Below are 7,372 nucleotides of genomic sequence, written 5' to 3' on the forward strand. Positions count from 1 at the left end.
ATCATCATGACACATCCATTGCATTTGGTAAGTACATCTTTGGGCACCTCTGCACCTCATGGTCAAAGGTCCACATCATGGCCCATACTCTCCCCCATTCCATCTAGTGGGCCCTGTGAGGATTTACAATGTCCGGTGATTGCCCCTGAAGCACCATCCAGGGCAGCTCCATGTCCCAAAGACGCCTCCACCTCTCATCTCTTCCTGCCTTTCCCTATACCCATCAGCCACCATGTCCACTTTTCCCAATCCAATGCCACCTTTTCTATGTGGACATTGGATTGGTTGTGTCCATTGCACCTCTATGTCAAGAGGAGGCTCAGATTCCACATGGATGCTGGATGCAATCCTCCCACTTTCAGTTGTAATCACTCTAGGCTCCATGGTGTGGTGGTTGTCCTTCTTCAACTCCATCTTAGCTGAGTGTGGTGAGTCCGATAAATCAGATTGTAGGTGCTGGAGTCTGTTGAGGCTCAGGACCTGGCTATCACATTGTCAGTCCAGAGATTCAAATCCCCTAAATATATCTTAAACCCCAACACTAACTGCACCTCCAGCACATTAGCATGAAAGTCTTATGAAGAGAGATCCCATCTGAGTCCAGACTCATCACACATAAACACCAGTTCCAAAGAGGGGCCATCTGACCTGGTAGTTAACCCCATCTGCCATGACCATAACTCCCATGGGTGTCTTTAGCCCTCTAAGGATCCAGTTCCTGGGGGTTGTATCTGCTTTATCTGTCTCTCAGACTCTGCTCAGTTGTGCATAAGGGCAATCCTTCTGACAGCCTCCAGACTCTTTTTTAGAGACTCGTAGCCATATAAACTCATTTCTTCTTTCCATTTCCCCCTTACATTATGCACCTGCCTTTTCAAGAAAATACAGGCCTTGTTACAGAGGCTGGTGATCATTCTACTTTGTTAGCACAAGCTGCCTTGGGAGTTGTTCTGCGGCTGGAGTTGGAGACTCCATTTCCCAAAAATAGAGGAAGGAAAAATCAATTGTCTCTATACACTAGCAAGGCATATTTCAAAGAGGAAATTAAGAAACAAGCCCATTTTCAAGAGCAACTGAAAGAATAAATACCTAAGAACAAATTTAACTAAGGCTGTGAAAGTCTTATATACTGAAAACTACAAAACATTGCTGAAAGAAATGAAAGAAACTTAAATAAGTGTCAAGACATCCCATGTTCATGGATTGAAAAACTTCATTTTGTTAAGATGTCACTATTACTCAAAAACAACCTACAGATTACAATCTCGATAAAAATTCTGATCATCTTTTTTTGCAGAAATGGAGAAGCTGACCCTCAAATTTATATGGAACACCAAAGGGTTACAAATAGCCAAAATGATTTTGAAAAAGAACAAAAATTTAAGACTTATATGTCTTGATTTCAGCACTTACTTCAAAGCTGCAGTAATCCAAACAATGTGGAACTGGCATAAGGATAGACAAAGACACCAATAGTTGAAGGTTCAGAAATAGATACAAACTTCTATGACCAAATGACTCTCAATAAGGGTACCAGGTACATGTAATGGGGGAATAAGAATCTCTTCAATAAACGGTGTTGGGAAAACTGAATATCCAAATGCAAAAGAATGAAGGTGAACTTCTATCTCATACCATATACAGATATTAACCCAAAATGGGTCAAGGAAGTATATATAAGAGCTAGTATCATAAAATGTTTAGAAGATAACATTGGAGCAATTCTCTATGACCTGGGATTCAGCAGTGGGATTTCAAAAACATGAAAAACAAAGGAAATAATAGAAACATTTGATTTCATCAAAATTAAAAACTTTTGTGCATCAAAGGACATTATCAAGAAAGTAAAAAAAACCTACAGAATGGGAGAAAATATTTGGAAACCACATATCTGATAAGGTCTTAATATCAAGATTATATAGAAAACTCCTACAATTCAACAACAAAAAGACAAATAACCCAATTTTTAAATGGGCAAAGGACTTGCACAGACATTTTTCCAGAGAGAGTATAAAAATAGCCAGTAAACATAAGAAAAGATGTTCAAGATCATTAGTCATTGATATGAATGTAAAATGGGGTAGCCACTGTGGAAAGCAATAGGATGGTTCCTCCAAATGTTAGATATAGAATAACCATATAACCCAGAAATTCTTCTCCTAGGTATACACCCTAAGAAAGTGAAAACAGAAACTCAAATACTTGTATACCAATGTTCATAGCAACATTATTCACAATAGATAGAAGGTAGAAACAACCCCAGTGTCCATCAACGAATGAATGGATAAATAAAATGCAGTATATATACACAATGGGATATTATCTGGCTGTAAGAACGAATGAAGTTCTGAGACATGTTGCAATATGGATGAACCTTGAAAACATTATCTTGAGTGAAATAAGCAAGTCATATCAGGACAAATATTGTATGATGTCAAATATATGAGATTATTTAGAAATATCAAATTCACAGGGGCAGAAAGTAGGTTAGAGATTACCAGGCAATAGGTAAAGGGGCAGATTTTGCTTGGTGGATATAAAGTCTAAATAAAATTAAACAAATATACTGATAATTTTGTTAGGTTTACTAATAGTGTCATGACTATCTAAGAAAATGTCTGTTGCTAAAGATGACTACTGAATTAGGGCATTTGCTTTAAAGCTGTGAAACAACAATGACTTGACACATGAGACCTCTAAATAATTCTCTAATCTCATTTTTGGTCTACCCTTGCAAAAAATATCTACTCTCTGAATTTTATGTTTACTATTTCTATGCATATTTGTTTTTATTACTTTATATGTAAGAATCCATAATAGATATACACTATTAGTTTTTGTATCCTTAAACCTTCCACAAATGATATCCTACAGCATGTTTCATTCCTTACATTTTTTATACAGCATTCCTTTTTTGGGGATTTATTCATTCTGATAGATATAGAGCTAGCTATATATTTCACTGCTTTGTTATGTTACAAATCAAGAGTATCTACAATTTCTTTATTAATTCAATTGTTGACTGATATTTGGGATGTTTTCAATTTGTCTCATTGCTATCAATGCAGCAATAAACATTCTTGTATATGTTTTATTGTTACATTTGCTAGAATTCTCCTAGAAGTGGATTTGATGGCTTGAAAGATATGATGGTTAGGCTAATGTGTCAACTCAGCCAGGTAATTGTGCCTAGTTGTTTGGTCGAGCAAGCACAGGGCTAATTGCAATGCAATGACGATTATGGGCTTTAGTCTTCTGTGAGTTTACTGCATAGATGGCTGATTTCATCTACACTGACCAGGGAGATTGCCATCAGCAAGTGGCTTTATGCAGTCAGTTGAATGCCTTAAAAGGGGAAGTGATTTCAGCATTCAGAGAGAATTGCCCAGCTCATCTTTGGACAGCCAGCATCTCCTGGAAGCTCATCAAGGACCTTCACTGGACTTTTATCAGAGTCCTGGTTTGCAGCCTCCCTGCAGAACCTGGGCTTTTGCATCCCCACAGTCATGTGATAGAATCTTAAAAATCTCATAGTATTTATGGATGTCTCCTGTTGATTCTGTTTCCCAAAAGAACCCTGACTAATACAGAAGGTATGTACATTTTTACTTTTACCAGGAATCAATAAATTTTTCTCCAAAGTTGTTGTAACTATTTATATTGCCGAACACAGCTTATGAGAATGTAAGATCCTCCACATTTGCCAACACTTGGGGTTATTAGTTGTTGCTAATAATTGTAAGTTTACAGAAAAATCATGTATAAAATACAGGATTTCCATATACCACCCTATTATTAACACCTTGCATTACTGTGGTGTATTTGTTACAATTCATAAAGAACCTTTTTATAATTGTACTATTAACTATAGTCTACCATTTACAATTGGGTTCACTGTGTTGTACAGTCCTATGTTTTAATTTTAGTAACACATATTCCACCTAAAACTTCTCCTTTTATCAGGTTATTGGGTTTAATAGAAATATTTTTAATCACAGTTAATATTTCTCACAAGAAATGTGCATTTCTCACATTGGAAATGCAAATGAAAGCATGTTGAAAGCAGGGAGAGTAATACAAATTTATAAAACAAATATACAAAATATACATATCGCAAACTTCCTGGATCTTGGCATCAATGTGCTGCCATTCTTCTAATTCCTACACCTTCCCAGTTCCTCAGCCTATGTGAAAATATCCTGAAATCAGCATCAGGACTTAAACAACCCTCAAGGAAAGAGCCCTGTAATCTAGGGATGACTACTGTTATAGAAGAACAGATGGAAACAATACTGTGTGTCAAGGGTAACCCAAGTTTATAAATACTTTGCTAGTCTCTCATCATAGCCAAGGGGCTTGACTGAATGAAAGGCAGGGATGTGACTGATACGTTAGTAGGCATGATTAACAATCAGTTGCAGTTGTTCTGCATTTGGAAAGGTGGACGAAGAACAGCAAAGGAAACAATGAAGAGTGACCAGTTTAGAGTAATTATTTTGAAAAAATATTATGAAATAGTTTAGTCATACACAAAGTATAAAGAATAATCCAAGTATCCATAGCTGAAATTAAGAAATAAAGCATCACCAATGTAGTTGAACTCTGCCATGATGCCTATGATGGTTAAGTTCATGTGTCAACTCTGCTAGGTCACTGTATCCAGTTGTTTGATCAAGCAAGTACTGGCCTGATTGTTACTGCAAGGGTGTGTCATGGATCTAAAATCATTAGTCAAAAGAAAGAAAAACCATTAGTCAGAAGACTATATCTATGACTGATTACATCTACAATCAACAAAGGAGACTTCCTTTGGTCATGAGAGAAGTCTCAATGAATCATTTGAAAGCCTTGAAGGAAGAACTGATTCCAGCAGTCAGAAAGAATTTCTGTCTCTATTTGAGCCAGCAAGCTTCTCCTGGAAAAGTCATCAAAACCTTCATCAGAGTTCCCAGCTTGAGACCTGCCCTATAGAATTTTGACTCGCCAATCCTCATGAATTCTTATAATAAATCCCATAATATTTGCACACATACACATGCACATCACTTGTTGGTTGTGTTTCCCTGGAGAATCCTAATACAATGTCCTTACCTTGAATTTAGAATTTAGAATTCTCATAGATATCATTTTACTTTCACTACCTAGGTATGTAGTGAAAGCCACATGAAATAGACCCTTACATGTTCCGTAAATGGTTTTCCACTGGATGAATTATTCTCACCTTGCTTTTCACTGAACATTGTATTTTAAGAATCATTCCTATATATAGCTCTCTAGCTCATACATTTTTGCTGCCATGTAGAATTTTACTGTGCCAACATAACACAATATATTTTGCATTCACCTTTTGATGGGCATTTAGGTTATTCTGTTTCTCACTTTTATGGTGCTATATGTGTCATCTTATGCATATGAGCCAATGTATCTCTAAAGTGCATATCTAGAAGGAACTCTCTGTGTAGTAGGGTATGAAAATCTTCATCTTTGTCAAACTGCTGTGCAAATTGGTAATCTTAATGTACGTGCAACAAAGTATATGACTTGTAATCATTCTACACCGTAACCAACACATGGTGCTGTCAGATTTTAAATCCCCCACCCAATTTAATGGGTGTGAAATGGTTTTATCCGTGCATTTTTAATGTATACTTCCTAGTTTTTAGTGGAAATTTGAGCTTCTGGCTCTTTGCATTGCTTGTTTAGATTATGCATTGCTTGTTTAGATTATTTATTTGCTCATTGTTTTTCCTATAGGATTGCTTTTTCTGAGCATATGTGTGCACACACGTGAATGTGTGTGTGATTAATAGGAATTTCTTTAAATTGTGCAGCAATGTCTACAAATACTATTCATCCTAGAAATTGTTTTAATTTCTCCCAAAGCCAAGGTATCATAAAACATAACTCCATCTCTTCTCCCCATCACCATGCAGGAAAGAAGAAAGGCATTTCAAAACAAAGCCCCTGAAGCAGCCTGCATTTCTACAAGTTCCAACCCTTGCCCTGATCTCTCTAGTAATGAATATGGAGAGAAATTGCCAGAATTTGGACATATGCACTTTAAACAATTTTATTGAGGCATAATTGGCATTTAAAGAAAACAATTTGATAAGGGTTGATACGTGTGTACCTGTGAAGCCACCATCACAATCAAGAGAATCACCATACCCATCCTCCCCCAAAGCTTCCTCATGCCCCTTTATCCTTCCTCCAACCCTGGTCCTACTCACCTATTGATCTGCTTTCTGTCACTACTGATTAATTTGCATTTATTGAATGTGGAATCACCCAGTTTACACTGTTTTTTTTTTGTCTTGCTAAAATTCCTCTGTGTTGTTAAGTTTATCAATAGCCCATTCCTCTTTATTGCTGAGTAGTGTTCCATGGTGTGAACCGAACACTATTTGTTTAGTAATTCACTTGATGTTGGACTTTCAAGTTGTTTCACATTCACAAATAATGTTGTTATGAATATTTGCATCCAAGTTTCTGTATGGACATGTTTTCTTTTCTCTTGGGTAAATATCTAGGCATGGAATAGTTGACTCGACCATATGGTAGTGCGTGCTTAACTTAAACGACTAAAAGTTCTTCCACCTTACATTCCCAGCCACAGTATATGAGAGTTCTAGTTCTTCCTTGTTCTTGTCAACATTTGGTGTGGTCGTTTTTTAAAATTTTTATTCTAACAGGTGTGTAGTAGAATCTCATTGTGGTTTTAATTTGCATTTCTTTGATGACTAACGATGTCGAATATCCTTTCATGTGCTTATTTTCCATTCATATTCTTCTTTGGTAAAGTGTCTGTTCAAATCTTTCCCCCATTTTATTATTGTTTGTTTTCATAATACTGAGTTTTGAGAGTTCTTGATGTAATTTGAAGTCCTTGATAAAATATATGATTTGCAAATATTTTCTTCTCCTCTGTAGCCTGTCTCTGCATTCTTTTAACAGTGTCTTTTCAAGTGAATCTGAAAGTGAATAGAATCCAATTTATCAATTTGTTCCTTTTTCAGTCCTGCTTTTGGTGCTGCACTTAGAAATTTTTGCCCAATTCAAAGTCACAAAGGTTCTGTCCTATGTTTTTGTCTAGATGCTTTATAGTTTTAAGTTTTACACTTAGATTTCTTTCCATTTTGAGTTGATTTTTGTCTGTGATGTGAAGCATGGACTGAAGTCAATTTTTTTGGCATACAGATATCCAATTGTTCCATCACCATTTGATGAAAAGATTATCCTTTCCTCACTTAATTATCTTTGCACCTTTGTGAGAAATCAGTTGCCCATATATGTGTGGGCCTATTTCTGGGTTCTCCATTCTGTCCTACTGATCTGTTGGTTTATCTTTATGCTAATACTATACTGTCTTGTT

Source organism: Dasypus novemcinctus, chromosome 20, assembly GCF_030445035.2.
Source record: "Dasypus novemcinctus isolate mDasNov1 chromosome 20, mDasNov1.1.hap2, whole genome shotgun sequence".
In the NCBI taxonomy this organism is placed as follows: domain Eukaryota; kingdom Metazoa; phylum Chordata; class Mammalia; order Cingulata; family Dasypodidae; genus Dasypus; species Dasypus novemcinctus.